This window comes from Taudactylus pleione, unplaced genomic scaffold (genome assembly GCF_031769625.1).
Source record: "Taudactylus pleione unplaced genomic scaffold, aTauple2 ptg000683l, whole genome shotgun sequence".
Taxonomy (NCBI): Eukaryota; Metazoa; Chordata; class Amphibia; order Anura; family Myobatrachidae; genus Taudactylus; species Taudactylus pleione.
Window position 1 is genome coordinate 550001 of NW_028285085.1, and position 23326 is coordinate 573326.

Genomic DNA, 23326 nt, shown 5'->3' on the forward strand with positions numbered 1-23326 from the left:
TGTGCACAGGGCACACAGTGATATTGGTGTGAGTGGTGGGTGAATTGGATAGGCTACATAGCAGTCTTTGCACAGGGCACACAGTGACATTGGTGTGAGTGGTGGGTGAATAGGATAGGCTACATAGCAGTCTGTGCACAGGGCACACAGTAACATTGGTGTGAGTGGTGGGTGAATAGGATAGGTTACATAGCAGTCTTTGCACAGGGCACACAGTGACATTGGTGTGAGTGGTGGGTGAATTGGATAGGCTACATAGCAGTCTGTGCACAGGGCACACAGTGACATTGGTGTGAGTGGTGGGTGAATAGGATAGACTACATAGCAGTCTGTGCACAGGGCACACATTGACATTGGTGTGAGTGGTTGGTGAATAGGATAGGTTACATAGCAGTCTGTGCACAGGGCACACAGTGACATTGGTGTGAGTGGTGGGTGAATAGGATAGGTTAGATAGCAGTCTTTGCACAGGGCACACAGTGACATTTGTGTCAGTGGTGGGTGAAGGCGCTGTTGCCACCAATCTCCTAAGCAAAGTAATGCAACTATAACACCTCAAATAACAAAAATGGTGGTAGAAGCGATTTTATCATGGGCGATGTGAGGAAGCAGTAGTGGGCGTCTCTATGCTGGCTGAGCGGTGGCAGACATTAGCATATTTCACAGCTGCATTGCACGCCATTACGCTGCTGCGATCCGTCCTGAATCAGGCCCAAAGTACATAAACAGAAACAGTATGAATAAAACAATAAAAAAGTAACTTGCAATAGAAAACATTGCAGGATTTAGACAAAGTTTATAACCTTGCTGCATTGGCTGTCATACTACCCAAATAAACAACTGGGCAGCAGAACCCAAAGGTTTGGTGCCATTGTAGGCAGTGGGGAGGAGATGATGGTATTAGCGGATGAGGGAAGACTGCCCTGCTTGTAAGAGATTAAAATGTAAAGGGGGGTGGCAGGGGTTACACAGCGGGGAGAGACCTCTAGCTCCTTGTGTGAATTAGAACAACTAAAACTAGACAAAGAGAAAAAATGGAAATGATTAAATATTTACTAGCATAGAAGAGGAAGCCTCATAATGAGTTGCCAGCAGACATTATTTTTACTCAAACCTATTAAAGCATTAGTTGATGTGAACACTGACTAAGCAAATAACTGAAGGTGCCCATACATGCTGCAATGAGTGCGAGATCAGCTCAGAACAGGATATTTCAGATTTTGTAGGACTGAAGGAAAATACAGTCAGAAGATAAATGTGATGTGTGCCCAGTAGTACGATGTTTACAGCTCACTGAGGTTGGAGTGAGTAAACTTTGTTCCTACTGTAGCTTCAGGTTCTAATATGCAATTGCCGGGTTTATTCTCCCCATTTAAAAAGAAGCACTGAACGGCAACTTTCAAAGGGCTTGTCAGGACTTGATTGTTAGATCTGGCAACCACATGGCGCTGGAAAAATCTACTCTATAGAAATGATCCTTACAAATGACAGAAGCAGTAAATAGAGGGGATCATTTGTGTAAAGTGGGGAGTTTGGATTTATACTTTAAATACTTTGCATATTAATATATTATTTTAGGATAATTAGCCTCAGTAATTCTCTATGTAAAATATATAAAGTTCCCGGTTTAGGGGTCTGCCTGTTCATTCGGGCTGTCTCTTGAACCACTGGACGGATTTAGATGTGGTTTTCACTATTCTATACAGCATTGGTTGAGAAAGATTTAGGTGTATGAACCATTCATCTGTGACAAAAGGGAGCCGAGCAGTGGCAATTTTAGTGAAGCAAAGTCACAGAAAAAATATCTTGCACCAAGCTGCTGTATAGGAGCTGGCCAGGGTGCTAAAACAGTGACAGCCAATCACAGATAGCGATGTGTCCTGTTGCTTAGCAGCAGCCTAGAGAGGGGAGGGAGTCAGGGACTGAGCAGGGTCACGTCTGAGACAGAGTGAGAAACAGCCTCCAACAAACCCATGAAGATGCGCTAATGCAGACACAGTAGCTAGGAAGGCGCCAGGGGAGTCATAGCTATCAGGAATTTAAAAAAAAAACAACAATCATCAGAACACCATCAAAGGATTTCCATTCAATGGTGGCAAACATCGAACCATCACCATTATATGATAAAAACACTACCATCGGACCAAAAACATTGTTGGTTAGTAACCATCAGATTCCAATGTCCATCCCTGTGCTGAACCTGCATGTGGACTCCGGCCATGACTCCTCCACGGTAAAGTGCTCCCTCTCCTGCGTGATGTTACCGCTCAGCCACATGCCGTCTGTGAACAGGAGGCACCTCCTATGGAAGTCAGCGCTGTCTCGGACAGGGGCACCACAGCAAGAAAGCTCAACAGGATGCCCAGGAAATACAATATACATTGTGCTAAGAGGATATTGCTCATCGCCATGTTCGGCAGCAGGTACCCTAGTCCTGGGGACATGCTGCTGATAATGCTTACGGTAGATGCAATATAAATTTCTCATCCGTGATCCTCCTGCCCTTCCCAGCACATCCCAGTGGCAGGGCCTCAACCAGCTGCATGGCAGCAACAGTGGGGGTGGTGGTGACATTAGTAAGATGCAGGGGGCAGGAGTGAGAAGCAGGGGTTGTGATGAGATTCAGGTTTTTTTTGCGATATTAAGTTGTTTCCGTGTCAGGTCGCTAGTTCCAAATATTTAAATGCTATTTGTGGCTGGAATATTACTTATGAATCTCCATGTATAGTCATCATTGCTGATCTTTCTGCAAGTCTCCTATAATGCCTTACTTTATGTATTGAGGCTTTGTATTAGGGGTCAATCCAATTAGGTGCGAGTTTGTGAACACGTGCACCCAAGAAATACGAGATCCAATTAGACATATCAATTCATGGAACTTGCGGCAAAGACGTGCAACTTTTATACAGGATGCAACCTGGGAGAAGGTCATGAAAAAGTGGGGAATCATTCTGATCCAGGAAAGGTGGCCACTGAGAGTGCGATTCAATTCAATTCAGTGTTGGATAGCCCAGACAGGGAGCTCCTGGAGCTATTCAATTTAGTGCGCTGTTAAGTCGGAGAATGCTGGTTCTCTTGATTTAACCTGGGTGTTTAGTCACAGGAACCGCCATTCTCCAACTAAAGTGCCGGCCGCGCGCCTGTTAGCGCCGCACTACGCAGGAAAACAGTCTCCTGACTGGCACTTACTGTATGTGTGATTTCTCCTCGTATCCCAGGAGGGTGCGAGAAGAAATCCTTTAGCTTGCCCAAACATCGCGTTGAATTGAATATCTTCGGGAGCCATAAGCAAAGTATTGGAGGTTCATTAATGGTGTCAAATGGCTGATTTTTTTTTTTTTGTTAATGGTGGAAATATTATGTAAATTAAGTGTTTTTCAGCAAATTAATGTCTTTCAGCGTTTTGGGGTGCAGAAAATGTCTGTATATTGAGTTTTCAGTGTTTTTATACAGGTTTGTAAAATGTTGGAGAAAATACTTGTTACTCCCATGTGCAAGTTCAAAGAACAGTTTCCCATCAATACAACACCACCACATACCTGCCCCATCTCCACATAACTGTCCCATCTCCACGTACCTGTCCCACATCATTTACATCTCCACATACCTGTCCCATATCACCGGTAGCCAGGGAGATTTGACACATCGCCGGGCGCGAGCCAACCAGAGTTCGTGGACCAGCAGCCAGTCAGGAGTGGCCGCCGTGATGTGTCTAATCTCCCTGGTTACCAGTGCAGCACCTCTGCCACCCGGGCCCCCATCTCTCTCCGCGCACACCTCTCCATATATGAAATGCTGTCTGCACTAATTCTACCTGGCTGACTGGCTGCACCAGCATGGCCAGCTGCAGCAACCACTAAACAAGGTACTGTATAGTCTTTGCCCTGTTTCCACCCCCCCCCCCAACCCAGCCAGCCAGCCTTTCCTGCCCTGTCTCCCTCCCCCTAGTCCAGTCAGCCTTCCTGCCATGTCTCCCCCCTCCCCGTAGTCCAGCCAGCCTTCCCTGTCTCCACCCCCCACAGTCCAGCCAGCCAGCCTTCCTTCACTGTCCCCCTCCTACTTCAGTCAGCCTTCTCTGCCCTGTCCTCCCAGTCCAGCCAGCCTTCCCTGCCCTGTGTCCTGCACTTCCCTTTCCTTCTGGCTTTTTCTGCGGGTCTGGCTATTTCAGTGTATTTTCTGTGGTTCCAGCTTTTTATGCAGAATTTACGTTGTTTTCCCTATATATTTAGTTAGTATACATTCTGTTTTTGTGAGTGTGTGATTAATTTACAGCAGCTTTCTCTTGTATAGTTGAATAATATTTTATATTATAGACTGGCATGCTATAATAACTGTGAGAATGTTTAAACTGGTTCACACACAAATTGAGGAAGGGGGGGGTGCCCTGCCTATTTTGTCAGTACCGAACCCTACAATTCCTGATGGCAGCCCTGCCTCTACATAGCTGCCCCACATCATTTATACCTCCACATACCTGTCCCACATCATTTACACCTCCACATACCTGTCCCACATCATTTACATCTCCACATACCTGTCCCACATCATTTACACCTCCACATACCTGTCCCACATCATTTACACCTCCACCTACCTGTCCCACATCATTTACATCTCCACCTACCTGTCCCACATCATTTACACCTCCACATACCTGCCCCACATCATTTACACCTCCACACACCTGCCCCACATCATTTACACCTCCACATACCTTTCCCATATCATTTACATCTCCACATACCTGTCCCACATCTTTACACCTCCACACACCTGCCCCACATCATTTACACCTCCACATACCCGCCCCACATCATTTACACCTCCACATACCTGCCCCACATCATTTACACCTCCACATACCTGTCCAACATCATTTACACCTCCACATACCTGTCCCACATCATTTACACCTCCACACAACTGCCCCACATCATTTACACCTCCACATACCTGTCCCACATCATTTACACCTCCACATACCTGTCCCACATCATTTACACCTCCACATACCTTTCCCACATCATTTACACCTCCACATACCTGTCCCACATAATTTACACCTCCACATACCTTTCCCATATCATTTACATCTCCACATACCTGTCCCACATCATTTACACCTCCACATACCTGTCCCACATAATTTACACCTCCACATACCTTTCCCATATCATTTACATCTCCACATACCTGCCCCACATCATTTACACCTCCGCATAACTACTCCACATCATTTACACCTCCAGCTACCTGTCCCACATCATTTACACCTCCACATACCGGTCCCACATCATTTACACCTCCACAGGTAACGGTGGGTAGTTAGAAAAATGGAGGTCTGTCGGACTGTTTAAACATTGTTTCTCAGAGCATGCCAAATTAGCCACTTTGTCTCTGTGCAAGGACTGAAACTCCCACTGTCAGTATCTGTAGATGCTGAAATAATGCGCTTGCATCAGTCGTACCAGGGAAACTTACACCAGCTTTTATTGCCATGCATTTTGTGCTTGTTGATCACTCTGAGCGGTAGAATCATTGTTCTGCAGTTGCGGCAAACAGTTACGAGTTACCAATGTGTTTCATGCACTAGCTTTTTCTTTTTTTCAGAAATAATTTAATAATAAGCTGAACTGGAAAATTGGAGGCTATTATTATAACCTGTGGCATCACTAGGGGGGCGTGGGGGTCCACCAGAATAGTTCTTTATAAAGAGATCTATTATGAATGATCATTTAGGGCAGCAGTTCTCAACTTGGGCACAAGTACCACTAAGGGGCCTATTCATCAAAACATAATTATCACGTGTGATAATTATGGTTTGAACTCGCTGAGAGTTCAAACACAGTTTAGGAGGCATTCATCATGCCTCATTCATCATGCCTCCTGCACTAAACTATCACTTCCGATCTGCTATTTCTACGAAGCAGTTTTTTGGAAGTGATAAACTTTTCTCCTGCAACTGGTCAGTTTTCATTGCCTGTCTTCATGAGCTGCAGTAGAAGAGACCTCCATCCCCCCTGCCTGTCTGCCCACTCACCAACCCCACCCCTCCGGTGTCTGCCTGTCCCGTCACCCCTATCCTTGCTGCAGCCACCGCCACCGAAGAGTGTGCCCTTCCACTTACCTCAGACCTGCAGCCCTGGTCCCCCGCACGGCTCTGCGGTGTACAACACCCCCCATCATCCTCTGCAATGCCAATGCTCCTGCATCTGCCGCCCCTTCCTCCCCCGGTCAGACCTACAGCTCCGTTCAGGTCCATCGCTGCTGCTGCTGTGCCCTCTACTGGCCCCGGCTCACAGAAGGACTGCTCTGGGAGCCGGGAGGGAGTTGAGGTAAGAGGACACAGCAGGGAGGGATCTTTTGCAGATCCCTCTGTTGTATCGGATGCTGTACGCCATCTCCGAATGGCACACGACATCACTGTCAAGTTCCGAAAAAAATGCCTTTTCGGAACTTGATGAATTTCATAATTTCCACTATCTGTGGAACTTATAGTGACACAATCGGCGATATCTCCTGTGTTACATGTTTGATGAATGATACTGACACTTAATTTCCACAAAAATAGGTGAAAATCTTAATTTTCAGGTACCTTTGTAGAAATTAAGTGATGATGAATACACGCCTAGGAGTACCAAAAAAGTGTGCAAATAAAAATGGCTGTGTGTAATGCTCCATGAGCAGACGCACAGTAACCCCATCAGCCGGCGATTACTGTAGCTAAGACAGTCGCCATCTCCCATCACCTCCTTTACGTCAGGAACTGTCACACATGTACATTGCCAACAGCACCCAGCTTCCATTTGTACATTTGTCAGGTGTCCTACTGGACATTACTGTGATAATTAGACACTATTATGACTTCTGTAATTAGTAGTTGTGCAATTTAGTAGTGAAAGAAATGTTTAGCGAGTTAGAGAGATCTGAGACAGCTTGTTAAAGCATGTGGCACTATGAGCAGCATCAACCTGTTCTGACATGAACGGGGCCAGCTTGAGACAATTGAATGTTTCTCATATGGCATAGTCTGTTCCTGTAATATCCATTGTACTGTACTATACACCGCCAGTATGTTGCATACTGTAGATGGTCATCACAACTGTGCGTGTTCTGTAGAAGAGTTTTTGCACTTTATTAAAGCACTAAAATATGAATATTATACTTTTGCTAGCACAAACTTGCCAGAGTTATACATTTTTATGTTCCGCCTAATGTGAATAATAAGAATATAATAAGTCACTAAGGTTTTCCATGACCATATAGAGGATTTTATACAGGCCACGGATATCTCAGCTGTCTACTATCAATAATTTATAGTATGGGTGCTTTATTCCTTACAATACACAGGTTTTCCTAATGAACATTGAAATGATGACATCAGAACTCACCATGTACAAAGAAGAAAGCGACGGCAGAACAGAACAGAAGGCCGTGATTTCCGGACACTGCACATCCGGGATTGTTGAGCCTCTGGACAGATCTTGTGGTCTCCGGACTGTCCGGCGGAACACTGCACAGTTGGTAACCCTACTGCTCCTTGATACTATAGGCTTTACTGTCTGCCTCCCGCAGCCAGATTTGTATATGTAGAGAGCAGCTGTGAGTGGCCCTGGACCACTAAAATTGCCCCCCAGCCCAGCCCATCCCTGCTAGTGGGATAGAGGAAATAAAGTATTTGCAGAGTGCAAAGTAGCAACAGTAATGCAGGGCATACACTACCAGATAAAATGTCTGTCAGACCGACAGGCATTTTATCTGGCCGGCTGCCAGCCGCAGAAGTCGCCGGCATACACTGTGAGATTTCTCTCACAGTGTATTCGGCAGACATCTGCGCTCCGCCCCCGGGGGAGGAGACATTTCCCTGTTCCTTCCGTAGGAAGGAACACAGGAAATGTCTGTCTGTCGGCTGCGCTGGGCATATACTGGACAATCCAGCATGCCCGACCGAGCAATATTTAACCCTCGGTCGCCCCCCCACACGCTACAATTATCGCGGCGATCCGCCGATATCGGGCGGATCGTCCCGATAATTGTAGCGTGTATGGCCAGCATAAGGGATCTATTTATGAGGCAGCAATAACCACTTTTGTGTAGATGGAAAGGGTTATATCACTGTTTCCTATTTAATAAGAGGGCAATTGCAGCAAGATCACAGATTTCTCCTGCATTTCCTCTAATTTTGAATTCTACTTTGTCTTTTTCAGAAGATATTGCAGTTTCATAAAATACCATTAGTTTTTTCCTTTGTCTAACGCCGCTTCAAATAAAATTTTAACTAATATGGCCCAAAAAGTGTATTTTTTTAATTGAGATTTCAGTGCAGTAAAACAAAACCAAACATTTTTTTTTTAAATAAACAACACAAAGAAATACATTGTTAAGTCTTCTAATGCATTATCAAGCCTTCTATAAAGAGGAGGTGGAGAAATTGCCCCTAGCAACAAATCAGCTTCTACCTATCATTTTATAGATGATGATGATGATGATCATCTGTTTAGTCGGCATCGACTTTCGGACACTTTATGGATCAGTGAACGCCACGCTTCCTTTCCCTGACCGCTTCATTCAGGTCATTTATGGGCATGTTCGTGTCAGCCTTTATTGTGTCCAGCCAACGAGTTCTTTGGCGTCCTCTTCCTCTGGACCCGCTGACGAATCCAAGCATTAGCGCTGTTTCTAGGGAATTAGCCCACATGACATGTCCAAAATATGAGAGTCGTTGTTTGGTGATCTTGCCTTCTAATGATATTTTTGGCTTGACCCGCTCTAGGACTGCCTTGTTCGTATTCATTGCTGTCCATGGTATGCGCAGCATTCGCCTCCAGCACCACAATTCAAAAGCGTCGATTCTCTTGCGATCTGCCTTCTTGAGTGTCCAGGTTTCGCATGCATACATAAAGATCAGAAAAACAATTGCATTGACCAACCGTGCTTTTGTTGCGCTGCTGATATATCGTTGCTTCTCCATATCTTCGTCATTCCTAGCAAAGCATTGTGGCCAAGTGCAATTCGTCGCTTTATTTCAGTAGATGATTCTCCACTGTGATCAATCTTAGAACCCAGAAAGAGGAAGTCTCGTACTGATTCGACTTCCTCATTATGGATTGCAATATGGACTGCATCGTCACTTGCCGTAGTCATTATCTTTGTTTCCTTGATGTTGAGGTACAGTCCCATGCTCTCGCGTTCTTCTTTGACTCTTCTGACCAGATATTCTAGGTCTTTTCTACTTTCAGCAAGTAGAGTCGCGTCATCGGCATATCGTAGATTGTTGATGTTCCTACCTCCGATTTTTACTCCAATTGTAGACTCGTCCAAACTGCATCATCTCAAGATCATTTCGGCGTAAAGATTAAAAAAAGCTGGCGAGAGAATACAGCCTTGTCGAACTCCTTTTCCGATCTTGAACCAATTCGTGTTGCCAAAAGCTGTCCTGACTGTGGCTTCTTGACTCATGTAGAGCGATCGCATCAGTTTCTCCAGGTGCTCCGGAATACCCATCTGCCGTAAACATTTCCATAGCTTGTTGTGATCAACGCAATCGAATGCTTTGATGTAGTCAATGAAGCAAATGTACACGTCCTTTTGATACTCTCGTGTCTTTTCCATAATCCATCGCAGGTTTGCGATTTGATCTCTGGTTCCCCGACCCCTGCGAAATCCAGCTTGCATGTCTGGGAGCTCCTTCTCTACAAAGTAGGCCATGCGTCTTTGAATATATATTTTATAGATAGCACTTGACAAATGCTAGCTAGAAGCTTCTCTTTTCTTTAAAAGGCTTAATACAGTTTGTGTGTGTAATGTAAAACCCAATATAGGTGAGAATACAAATGTGGTACTGCAGTAAGCTTGATTTGCCTCTGTGGTGGCTCAATCTTTTTTACTTCTTCCTTTGGTGCAAATCTCAACCACAACCCGCCAGAAAGGCAAGGATTCTTCCCACAGACAGAATGATAGACAAAATGTATTTTGCAAAGCATTTTTGTATTTAGTAATAATTACACCAAATGATGACTGGAATGGATCAGTTTGACTTAAATTAATCAATGATAAGTAGTTCACACATAACGTTCAATACAAGTTTCAATAAGGTCAATATCACTTTAATTATGAATTATCTGGTGCTGTACAATCAATCTAAAAATAACAATATACCTATAGACTTAATTCACATTGAGTATAAATTATAATACATGTAGTCCTATGTAGCATTCAATAGGTTCCCTAAGAGCTCCATAAATCTGCCTTCCTAAATAAATGCAGATTCCACATCTTAACTGGTTCAGGCCACTACCGTATACATTATGGGGACTCTTTAAATGGTTTGAATGGTGGTAACCCAGTAACCCAAATCACATTTGAGTTCTTGTGTGTACACGTTGGGGCATGAATACATGCACAAAATAGTTTTTGCATAAATAGAATTGTCACAGTGCAGTTGTAGAAATAATAGTAGCTATGTCTATGCCACAAAGTGACTGCTTGTCTGTGTAATAAATGACTTTCTCTCACCACATCTAATGCAGAATCTTAGGATGCAGCTTCCCCTCTGGAAGGTAGGCACAGCGTACTGGGACATGTTTGCTAAGTGCTAAAAACACTGAAACAGACTGTGGCACTGCAAGTCCCAGCTACTTTTTTTGCTGCAGCTTGTTTCCTCTGCAGGAGCCACACTCTCAGCAACCAATGTTATGGAGATAGAGGGACTTAAAATTCCTAACCTAATTCTTTCTTTTTTTTTCTTATTACAAAACTTTCCCTGGACCCCTCTCGAAGTGAACAATGGCCCTCATTCAGAGCCGTTCGCTATTTGCGGTCGTTCGTTCAAAAACAAGGGGTGGCTATTCAAATGATCCGTTCGCACATTGCAGTCTGTTCACACCTCTAAGTCTGAACGAGCGAGCAAAACATACGCTCGTTTATTTGATAAAAACGCCCCCTGGCCGCTCGCACCATACGTCATGTCCGCTATTTATTAGATTAATCGAGTACATCGTACAGCGTATGAACTGCTCGCTATTCTTTTGGTTGGTTTTTTCAACCGCTATTTTGCGAGCAGTTCTGAGTTAAAAATAACCAAGTGACGTGGTCAATGACGCTGCTGTATTAATTATGCACTCCCTTAAAACGCCCGTTTTGACCTTTAAGCACGCCTGCGTTCGAATTCCACTCCCCCGTTTTCAAGCACCTTCCCCTGTTACCACCCACATACGCCTCATTCTGTCACTCAAAATAGCAGGCACTCGCTATATAGCGTACAAACGATTTTCGGCCGCACTGACTGGTTCACGCATGCGTACTAAAAACCATACGCATGCGCAGATGTGCGAATATCGCTCGGAACGAGTGTACTGCCGCTAGCGAGCGGCTCTGAATGAGGGCCAATGAGTCTTACCGTATAAGTTTTCCATATCACTGCAATAATCACATACAAAGACTTAGGGGAAAATTTACTAAGAATCGAGTCTGGTCGAGTTTTTCTTTTTCAACTTGATTAGCATCACCGAAACTCGGGTGATTTGAGAAGTGAGTTTAGCTGAGAGTGAGATGGCCAATGGTGATGCAGATCGAGATTTCTCCCCCGAGTAGCAAGTTTGGAAGGAGATTACTCACCCAAGATTGCAGTGTCTTCTCTCCCAAGCAAGCAGCCTGCACACATCAGTGAGATATGTGTAAGCTCCTTGTGTTTTGTACTTGTAAAAAATGGGTCGTTACAAAAAAAATGTCGTAGGGTCCCCGCCCCCCAAAAGCATAACCAGCCCCGGACTTGTCAGCCAGTCCTGGTTCCTAAAATTATGTGGAACAAAACGAGTAGGGTTCCACCGTAATTTAGGAACCAGTCCTGGTTTTAATTATAGGGGGAAAAAAATGCGTAGGGGTCCCCCTATAATTAAAACCAGCACCGGACCCAAACCGACTGGGGTGTAATGCCACAGCCCGGAGACCCTATTACCGGCTCTCCAGGGACAAAGCATTCTCACCCCAAGCCGGGGAACTCAGGGGACCCGAACCACAGTCTTGGTCTGAAGCCCGGGGCTCTTCCCCGCGCCCCTGGGCTGTGGGTACTGGGGTAATAAAGTGTAAAATCAAAGTAAACTATTGTATTTTACAGTGGAACTACAGGTGCCAGCATGCCTGCCCTTTGGCACTTGTGGAATTACAAGTGCCAGCAGACGGCCAGCACCCGTACCTCCACTGTAAAATAAATAGTTAAATAAAGACACAACACACACACCATATATTGTACAAGTTTATTACACACATACATCAATCAGACATATTTACCTGTACCAGCCGGTCTGTCCTCTTCTCCAAGTAGAAATCCGTGTGCATGGACTTGCAAAAAAGGTTGTATACTCACTTCCATCCTGGCGCTGCTCTCCTTAGCATCCAGGGTCTTGTTAAAATTAAAATATTACTTACCCGAAACCATGCCGAACAGATGTAAGTATATGCTGTTACATATACTTACACCTCGCGAAATGACAGATGACCGAAATCCTCTGTAATTTCTCACGGGACGCTAGCCAATCAGCGGCCGCTTTACATGTAGCGGCCGCTCATTGGCTAGTTCCACGTGTGTCCCAGCCAATGAGCTGCCGCTATATGTAAAGCGGCTGCTGATTGGCTAGCGACCTATGAGAAATTACAGATGATTTCGGTCATCTGTCATTTACATAACTAACTGCATAAATGAAACATGAAGCTTTGCCAAGTGAACAACCCAACTGTGCTCAAAATTGACATAACGAAACAAGGAACAAAGAGAGCCTTAAAGAAAGAGTCATAATTAAAAAACAAACTGAGGGTCTGATTCAGATCCGCACGCAAATGCCATTGCAGCTGCAATCTCTGACGGATTGCAATTGCGAAAATATGCTAATGATAATGATACGGCCACTGAAAGCATCTTACATCTGCAGCTCACACGCAAAACTGGAAACATCGGAAACCTCCAAAGCAGATCAGGCGGCCATTAGCCTTCTGAGTGAGTCTGAGCTGTCGCAGACACAGCAAATCTCCAGACACACACAGGCCTCTCCTGCTAGAAGCAAGGAAGCAGTGACTAATTAATGGATGCCCATAAAACAGTTATTAAATGCTAATGACATGCCTACATTTCTCTAGCCAACCCCCCGTTACCTCCCCCAAACGCTGACTACCTTTCATTCAGTTTGCGAGCAATTTCTCTGTGCTAGCATAATCGCAATTCAATCGCTGCACGTGCTCAGTGCGGCATTCCGGCATGCGCAAGAGCTAACAATCGCTTAGTGTGTGCAATCTTCTGCATTTGCGTGCAAATCTTAGTCAGGCCCTAATCTCGATAGTATTGCTTAGTAATTCTGGACTACTAAGTAAGACCCTTCATTATTGATAACATTCAGAGAAGTACAGTATGCCGATGTTTTCGCAGTTGGGCGATTATCGGCTATCTGTGCATGTGTCAAAAGTCCATTGCCGTAGTCGCAAGCAGTGACTTTTTACTTGCAGAGGGATTGACCGTTAAGGGCCATGTATGGAAAGTAACTGGGTGTGCCGCCAAAAACACAGGTGCGTCATGACCACTTTCGTGGCATGCCGCTGCCTGCGTATGCGATCCGGTATGCACAAAACATGGCTCCGGCGTCTCGGTTCAGACAGCCATTCTGTACGAGCGTAGGGTTACTCAGAAGGCCGATTTTTGAAGGATCTGCATATGAAGCTGAGTATTAGTACGCTATTGCTTGGATTTGTGATGGCACCTGTGGGCGTCTCAATAGAAATCATGGCGTCTGTACCATTATTGTATTTTCGCATATCCTCAGTGTACAAAATCTCAGCAGAGGCGGCAATGGCGTACTTCTCTGAATCAGGCCCATAGTCAATTATAGAAAAAAATTATGTTGTAATCACAATTTTAAAGTGATTACTAAAGGGGCCTATCCATTAGGGGACCTGAAAAACTGAACGTCTAGAGTTCAGTCCTTCAGGTCGCCGGGCGCGGTGCCCGCGCTGAGCGGCGTTCACTGAACGTCATTCAGTGCAGGGGACCGACCTCCTAGCTGTGAACATGTGGAACCTGAGATCGTCGTCAGGTTGACGCGCATGTTCTTCTGATAGTCGGGGTCGGCAAGGGCCCAGCGTGCATGCGCATTGCTGGTCCTTGCCAGCTATCCATTAGATGACGTTCTGAAGAATCCGATCAAAACCTCCTGGTTTTGGTCGATCGTTCAAAAAGTCGTCTAATGGATAGGTCCATTAAGGATTGTCTAGAACAGTGGTTCTCAAACTCAGTCCTCAGGACCCCACACAGGTCACATTTTGCAGGTCACCAGCAGGAGCACAGGTGTATTCATTACTCACTGACACATTTTAAAAGATCCACAGGTGGAGCTAATCATTTAACTTGTGATTCTGGGAGGAGACCTAGAAAACATGCCCTGTCTGGGGTCCTGAGGACTGAGGCCCTGATTCAGAGCCGGACGCTCTGACAGATCGCTCGCTCTGAATCGGGGCCGTCCTTCCTGATTTTAGAGCGACCTCCTGGGCGCTCGCATAGCTGTGGGTGACTACCCACAGCTATAGCGAGCGGCCAAAAAGATGGTCGCGATGGTCTTGACCATCAGGCTTGCGACGAGACCCTTGTGGTAGGGTCTCGTTTGCTGCAAGCACTGGACATCACTTGTGATGTCAGTGGGGCCGGCCCCAGACAGTAGGCGTTCCCATGGGTGGGCGTGCTGTCACTCACCATCGACAGCACGCCCCCTTTGTAGTGAGACCCATAGCGACGGCTTGCCCGTCGCTATCCAGGTCTCGCGCATGCGCACTGGCTCAGCGCTCGCGAGCGGGTCTGAATCAGGCCCTAAGTTTGAGAACCTGTGGTCTAGAAAGTTATAAGGATTTACACTTTTAGTCAATTTCCCTATTATGTCAGTAGGTGGCAGTGTAGATTTTAGAACACCAAAGAACATCATTGTTCAAGTCAAGACCAACAAGCAAAGTACAGTAATAATTACGCATTTTTAATGATGTCTTTTTAGACGACTCCTTATGTTTCTGGCTGTTAGGAAAGAATATATTGTACTGTATGCACTTTATCACTATAACAAAGTTGGTAACTGACAGGGAACCTTATTGATGACAGGAATACATGGAGAACTTTGCCAGTGCCCCAAAACTTACAACTCTGGAGTGAACGTATTGATTCCCGCAACAATGAAGTATCTATAGCATGTATGAAGGAGTGCACACACGCAGTCCCATGACTGAGCATGAACACTATCTTTACCAGGTCCGGACCCCAAAATATGGTCATAGTATAATCTATTAATGACGCAGGAAGAGTTCTGGTTGCTCGGAAAATGCGCCCAATATTCAGATCTTGTTTAATCTGACTACTCAAAGGCACTTATTTTTTTAATTCAACATATACAATATATGGCAGCTGACAAGCCCGTTTCTTTGTTTTTTAAAAAGAGGGAAGACGGTAGAAGGTAGGGTATGAGGTGGATCAGAGCCCAGCAGCAACAGAGATTGAGTAGGAATTGAAGGAAAAGTCGGTATGGAATGGAGGTAGAGGGTGAATGAGCGATCCTGGGGAATAATGGCCATGAGGTCAAAGACCAGGCAGCCAGGGGTTAACTGACTACATGGATCCTATAGCTGTCTTAGAGCGGAATGTACTAAGCATCGCATATGCGATGTGGTACTTTCCGCCTCTTATCAGGTACATACCAGGGTTAATTGCGCCAATTTGTGCTAAGAAATGCGATTAAAATCGCAAAGGACAGCACTATTGATGAGAGCTGTCCTTTGCGATACCCTCGGATAGAGGGACTTCCTGGATTAACACCTTGAAGTCCCTCTGGCGTCCTTCTGCGCATGCGTAGAAGGACACACACACTGAGGGGGGAGCTGGGAGGGATCTGATTGGATCTCTCTCAGTGATCTCTCCCATGGGAACGCCTACCATCTGGGGCCGGACCCACTGACATCACAAGTGATGTCAGTGGGAGTGCTCTCGGCTCTGATAGAGCCAAAAGCACTCCAGGGCTTGCGGCAACGAGACCCTACCACAGTGTCTACCACAAGGGTCTCGTCGCAAGCCCGATGGTCGCGATGGTCTTGACCATAGCGACCATCTTTTTGACCACTCGCTATAGGTGTGGGTGGTTACCCACAGCTATGCGAGCGGCCAGGAGGCCGCTCTAAAAAAAGAGAAGGACGGCCCTGATTCAGAGCGAGTGCTCTGTCAGAGCGTCCGGCTCTGAATCAGGGCCTCTGTCCGTACGAATCCCCTCCACAAACTTATCACGGTATTTTCACAAAAAATACCGTGACAAGTGCACACGCATGCGCCGACCGGCTGTCGCTAAGCCCTGCTCCCTGCGATCGCAACCCCCCCTCCCTAATTACACTTACCTCCGGTGATGTCCTCCGTGGCTCCGGTCAGCTGACATTCCATCCTGCCCTGGGACCTTGTCAGCTGACAACCGGGCCCCAGTGCAGGATGGGAGACCAGCTGACAGGAGGAAGGGCATCACCGGAGCACCGATCTCAGGTCCATGGACTCAGGTAAGTTATTTTTTCTTCCTATTTTGTTTTTCTGTTTTTTTACAGTGTATCAGCGTGTGATCTGTTTAGACCACACAGCTGCTCACTGGGGTCGGCTCCGGGCTCTGCCCGTTAGAGCGGAGCAGGAGTCCGATAACCGGGGAGACCCTGCATAACGCCACCTCCAGGTGGCGTTATTATCACAGGGCTTTCGACCGGTATTTTGTCACAATTTATTTTTAGTAACTTTGGCCAGATCACATTTCCCATTACAATTATATGAAATGCAATCTGCTTACTAAGAATAAGTGACTTAGGGGTTGGAGTAGAATTTTACGAATTCTACTCCAATTGTCCTTTAGTAACTTTAGGTGATACTAAAATAATGTGAAAAGGGTGTGAAAACACCCTTTTTCACTTTGTTTTAGTAAAAATAATGTTAATAAATAGAGCCCTCTATGTTACAGATAGTGAGAAACAGGAGGGATCTTTTCTGCGGCCAGTTGAGACCTTTTACATTCAGACTGGTGATATTGAGAGGCATTATGCGCATGATATAAAGCCGATCTCAGCACGTGACTGTCGACCCCCAACTCACTAAAGAAATAGAATTTGGGTATGGGTGTAGTAAGGGTTACAAGAGAAGTAGGATGGGAGTGTCCATAAAAGGGAGCCTAGATAATCTGACAACACCTTGAAATGAAATATTTATGTGAATCAATAATAGAATCAGAAAAAGCGTAAATACGTAAGGGGGGGTAGGATATCGGAAGGATCCAATAGGACCCTTAGGTGTATGAGATGTAGCAGTACAATCAATGACCCTGTTGGTAATTAAAGGCAGATGGTGTGAGGAAGCAACACGGGGACACCGAAAGAACTACAATCTGAACATAATAGAAGAGTTATCTTTCCTAGTGAAATGGTGGGTGATTTACCCACCCCGTATGCCCTCTTGTATTTTGCAGAGGACAGTTGCATGATAGAGGCTCACAGAGACTGGTCTGAAGGGGGGTGGGGGGGGTGCATACGGGAGAGAAGCCTGTTGTGGCTTGAATAGAATAGGTTGGGGAAAATAATGATGAAGTGTTCAGGAGCTTTTCAAATTAAGGTCAGCAAGGAAACTCCCAAGGGTTCAGATCCTTGTTCTTAGGCAGCCATAGCAGAACTAAAGAAGGGCATCAAATGTAATAGCCCAGGAGTCATATAGCAAGAGACAGTCAGGTAAGGGCTCCACAGGATGAGAATGGATCAGGTCCACATGGCTAAGAAGTTGCAAAAGCACAATATAATGTAGTAGTCCAGGGAAGGGTAGGGCAAAGCCACAAAGTCTCCGCCAGGCATATGTAGCAGGGCCTAGGCTCACCCAGCTCTCACAACTGATTGCTAGTTAGTGGAAGGGCTTGCCTGGAGCTCGCCTGAATAGAAGGCATGCTTGCCAGCAGAGCCATAGATAATCCAATAATGAGAATAATCAGACTTCCAGGGATAGTATCACTTGAAGGTAGTTCCAAGGTAAGGTCTAGTTGTTATAGTAGGGTGTCAGGGTTCAGCCATCTCTTACCTCCACGCCGGCTTCCCCTGACTTCCCATGCGGTCAGACATCTGGTGCGGCAGCGGGTGATGCGCTGAGGATTCCGCCTTAGGTGCTTCCGAACTTCCATGATTGGCCTTGTTTCGGGGATCGGCGTTCCCGTCCTGGGCGCCGCCATGACAGTTCCTCTCACATGACAGTATCTCCGACCAATGGTAGCATGGTCTCGGTCAGCTGACACTGTGCTCCTATCAGCTGCTACCCATGGGTATATATCTGGCTCCAGTTCTCCAGGAAGTTGCCTGAACAATGTTTGTCGCTTCTAGTGCAAGCTAGTTGAGTCTTCGTTCCAGGTTTCCTCACTTCTCTGTGATCAGTTCCCAGTGTTCCCCCTTGAGCAACAGAGCGTCCAACATCTCTGCCTGTGTGCCAATTGCTGAAGTATTATCCGGAGCAACAGTGTGTCTCACACCTCTGCCTGTGTGCCCATTACCAGCATCCTTTTGAGCTACAGTGTGTCCAAACATCTCTGCCTGTGTGCCAATTGCTGAAGTGTCATCTGGAGCAACAGTACGTCCAACACCTCTGCCTGTGTGCCCATTGCCAGTGTCCTCTTGAGCAACAGTGTGTCCAAACATCTCTGCCTGTGTGCCAATTGCTAGTGTTATCCTGAGTAACAGTACAGTTAACATCTTGTCTGTGTATTACAGTTAATACCACCTCAAAAGCCACAGAGTGATTTAATCCCTGCCTGTGTGTATTGCCTGTGCATTCCCATTGTGCAGAAGTGCGCCAGTACATCACCACCTAAATGCTATTTCTAGTACCTTCTTCGACGCAAAAGTACATCTGTTCTCCATTGCTGGTGTGTGGTTAAAGTGCCACCTTGGACGCAAAGGTGCAACCATTCACTACTGTTGGAGCACATCTCTAGTGGCAGTTAACTGTGCAAAAGTGCATCCGAGTACACTTTCCTGAGTTCTTCCTTCCAGTATATCCTTCCGGTGTATTGTGCCTCTGAGAGGCATTTACCTTGGGCCACGGATATCTTGACCCTCTATTCCCACAGGGCGTGGACACCTGGTCAAAGGACCACGACCTGCTTGCAGGGTGCAGCTAAGCCCATATCCCGCTTGGATGGGTCACTGGCGAACACCTCCCTGCAAGTTAGATTCCACACCATTGCCCAGGTCTCGCCAATGACCAAGACCTGTGAATGAGGAGGTCATATATCCAGGCCCCTCGCCTTCGGTTCCTCCCTCAACCCAAAACATCGGCTTTCAGTACTCCAGTGCCAAGCGTGACATAGGGTAGCAAGAGGCCCAACAGTGACATTGGGAGAGCTGAGAATAGGCACAGTTCATTAAAGGTGACCCTGGTTGAGTTGCAAAAGCAGCCAGACACTCACCAGGCACAGCAGTAATCAGTAGTCAGGGGCACTCCAACAGAGTCCTCAGCGCTTGTTGCACAGATGAGGTGTTGTAAGGGTTTTCAGTTTTAAATCTCAGGACAGGGGGCGTATCAAGTGGGAGTGACCAGGGGTGTGGCCAAAACCTAAGACGGTTTTGTGACCGGACGCCTTTTGTCTAGGCCGGCCCTGGTCACGGGTTAGGGCTTTTGGACTCCCACTCACCGTCAGTGACCGCCTGTCACTGACTCCGCCCACTGCACTGTGGGCGTGTAACGATGCTGCCACCACCAAATTCTACCATCGGCGTTTGGATCCGCTTTTTACGTACAATCAGGCTCCTACTGCCGGCGCCTGGAACCGCTCTGCTGCATATGCATCGACTAACTGCAGACACACCTCCTGTTTGGTGTCGGCTGTTCCCACCTGATCCCTCACAATGGACCAGGTCTGCACGGTAGCTTGGCAGAGGGCTTGAACTTGGAGACGCTGAGCTCTTACCCAGAACAGCAGGAGAACGGAATAGCGTTTTGGCACAATTCTGTGTGTCGCAGGGTATGGATGTATTCGAAGTAAAAGGCAAAAGGTGTTTATTGCTCTCAGTCTTAAAAATGACCCTCCCTTCGGATTGAAGGGGAATATCAGCATACCATACAAGATGTCACAGGAATCAAACAGCAGGTCTTCTTTACAAAGGATTGTCAAAGATGTACAATTTTACCAAGCACGAAGCCTTCTTTTATTCCACTCTAATACACATTTCCACAGGGGGTAAGCCCGCCCTGTGGTTTCCAACCAATCATCATAAGTGCATGACCTGTGCATGTGCTAGCCACATGCATGTTTAACATAGTCCCTTATGGCAAGGGGGAGTAATGACTCCCCTGTGCCTGGGCTCAACCTCGGAGCTAGACAACGCCCACGGCTCCACTCCGTCTGGACACAGCCTGGGAAGATAAGGATCTCCCTCCAAAATGGATTTCCGGGAATCTGCTAAGGGACCAAGCTTGCTACCCTGCCTGAGTCTGAGCTTCAGAGGTCTGCAAGCAGGGTCCCCGGGCACGGTTTCCTGGCCACGGAAGGGAAGCTCATTTGGAGCTCCCTGCCACAGTTAGCTGGCTGCCTTAGCCAGCTCCCAATGTACCTCCTCATACCACTTCCAGGCATGAGGCTGCATAGGAGAACATTTTATTCCCCTAGGAAAGAGGCTGGGAGACCCAGCAGCCCACAGAGAGCTCCGGATCCCCCTGGACCTTCACAGACCACAGGTAAGTGCACTTTTCCTTAAATTATACATTCAACATACATGCATTTCATATTATACATTTCATTTAACCATATGTACCTAGGGGTGTGCTTTTAACTGTGCCCAGCGCTGGGCTTTACTTAACTCAGGCCATCCATGCTGGGACATTCGGACCCGAGCTCCCAGTCCCCAGCATAGGGCTCTCAGCTCTGCAGCCTGGGACCATGCCCTGGCTGCAGCAGCTGTGCTTTTACTCAGCAGCGCTCAGCTGCTGCTTCCTCCTGAGCGCCGCAGCCACAGGACTCTGGCTGCGAGCGCTCTCTACTTCCCCCACACAGCCCCGCTGCACTGGGAGCTGGCTTCTCCGGTCTCCCAGCGTGGAGGCCTCACTGCCGCTCCGCCGGAGATGATCCGGGGATGCAGCGCCAGCAAACAGCCCCCACCCCTGTGCATCGCGCCGGGGTTTCACACACGGCGCCTGGCTCTGGTACACATTTTAACACTGGGCTCCTAGCACCTACAACAGTTTAAAGATGGCACCTAGCGCTGATTATACAGTTAAATGTGGTGCCTAGCACCCATTGTTACTTTACAAAATGGCGCCGCAGCTCAGGGGTTAACCCCTTCAGTGCCGCAGCAGCCATTAACCCCGTGTGGCCTGCCTCCGGCCACAGGTTTACAGCTATTTTATTTGTCAAATTTCAGGCTATTATTTAAAGAGTGTGATAAGGCACCCCCTCATACTCTTCATATGCCTCAGAGCCCCATAATGCCCCTTTGTATAGTCACAGCCCCCTCATGCCCCTATATATGCCTCAGAGCTCCTTCATGCCTTTAATGCCAGGTGGCAAACTCAGAGACCCCTATTGCCCTTGCCTACAGTTACGTGTGCCATAAGCCTGGTTGCCCACTATAGAGCTGCTGGGTACAAAGGTGATTCCCTATAAACCCCTAAAGTTCATAGAACAAATGCAGAAGGAAAGAGTGGCACCAGGGCCGGTGCTAGAGGTCTCGACACCCAGCACAGTCCCGTGCTCCCCTCCGCCCTCCCCCTGTGCATAAAATAATTATGGTAGCAGATGCGTGGAGGGCTGGGAACTTCTCCAGCCGGACCTTGGCACACCTGTGCAGCCGCACACAAGGAACGTGCCTGAGCCGGCCGGGAGTGGCATCCAGCACTACAATATACTATAGTAAATGGTATTACCATGTTTTGTGTGTTAGACAGTTAGTGTGTTTAGTGGTAGTGGTGGATCTATTAGCCATAAAATGTAAATGTTTATGGAGTGGTGAGTAATATGTTAATGAGGGGGAGTGTGGGCAATATAAGGCACAGTAGAGGAGTGTATAAAAGTATAGTGGCTCAAAACAATTGGCATGAAACAAACAGTAACAGATGTTAGTAGCCAAAAAAAACCCAGAACATTTATTAAAACTGCATACATCCTGAAAATGTGTATTACGACAGCAGTTGAGAAAAAGTAAATGCTTAAAGCACTCACTTGGAGTAGCTGTGGTCTGGCGTCCTGCCACCAACATTATGCCTCGGTACTGGTACAGGCCTGCAGCAATGATGACACTTATGTAATGTGCACTATTATGCTGCATGCAGCAGCGGGCAGAGGCTGAGCTTATCTGTTTGGAGTCTGGACTCAGAGCTACGCCTCACACAGTCACCGCACCAGTAAAAATACACATCTCAACTCTGCAACACCTAATACGGGACAACAGCATTTTAACTTGAATCTGGGACAATCCTGTATTATACAGGATCGGTGGCAACCCTAGGTGTGGGTGATGAAGAGGAGGGAGTTGGTCAGGAAATTGAACGGCAGTCCACCAGTGACAGCCAGTGAGAACCCACAATGGTGCAGCAGTAGAGTGGAAAGATCCGCAACATCAGCGTCCAGATCCACAATGGCTAAGTAGGCAGGCCAGCACAGGACCAGACCTCATGGGTGGATGTCAGCTCTGCAATCCCCGGACGTCCGGTGGAACTCCGGGCCACAAGGAAGAACAGATGTAAGTCCGGGGAGTGAACTGGCGAGTCCCAGCTGGAAGACAGACCAGCCACAGGCACCAAGATGGCGGTAGATATAGCGTGGCAGACAAGAAGGGGCTTGCTCCCATGGGCAGGAACAGGCAGTTGGCTCCATAAAGCGGCTTATAAGGTAGCCCGATTGCACCACTAACTAATCATAACCCCGCTGTTGGACAGTTTGCCCATGGAATGCAGCGAGGATGGGTAAAGCTGTACATTATCACAGAGCTGCTCTAAACTGTGGAACTACACAGCTCAGCATACCCTGTGGCAGTTTTGCAGTATGCAGGGTTTGATGAAACTGCGGCAGGAGGATGCTGGGATGTATAGTTCCACAGCAGCTGGAGTGCCGGACATTGCCTACCCCAGGGTTGCCTATTAGGGTTACTGTGAGCGTGCAGTAACTGTCTTCTGAAAAAGGCAGTGTGCTAAAGTGCTTTTTATACTCCAGTACTGCAGTTGAAATGCTTGCTAATTCAGCAGTGCAGAAGTGGCTGCTCGCAAGAGGGTTATTACTGCAGACATTGATTGGTCTCCGAAGAGTCTGGAAACCTACAAGCT

General features: G+C 46.9%; 1 long non-coding RNA gene across 1 annotated transcript in view; it reads right to left on the reverse strand.

Annotated features, from left to right (window-relative positions):
• The window catches only part of LOC148477907 (uncharacterized), a 34182-nt gene extending 11280 nt beyond the window's left edge, over window positions 1–22902 (reverse strand). The window contains exon 1 of the long non-coding RNA XR_015872462.1: window positions 22227–22902. This is a non-coding gene — a long non-coding RNA (uncharacterized LOC148477907). The remainder of the gene's footprint in view (window positions 1–22226) is intronic.
• Between the last annotated feature and the right edge of the window lie 424 nt (window positions 22903–23326).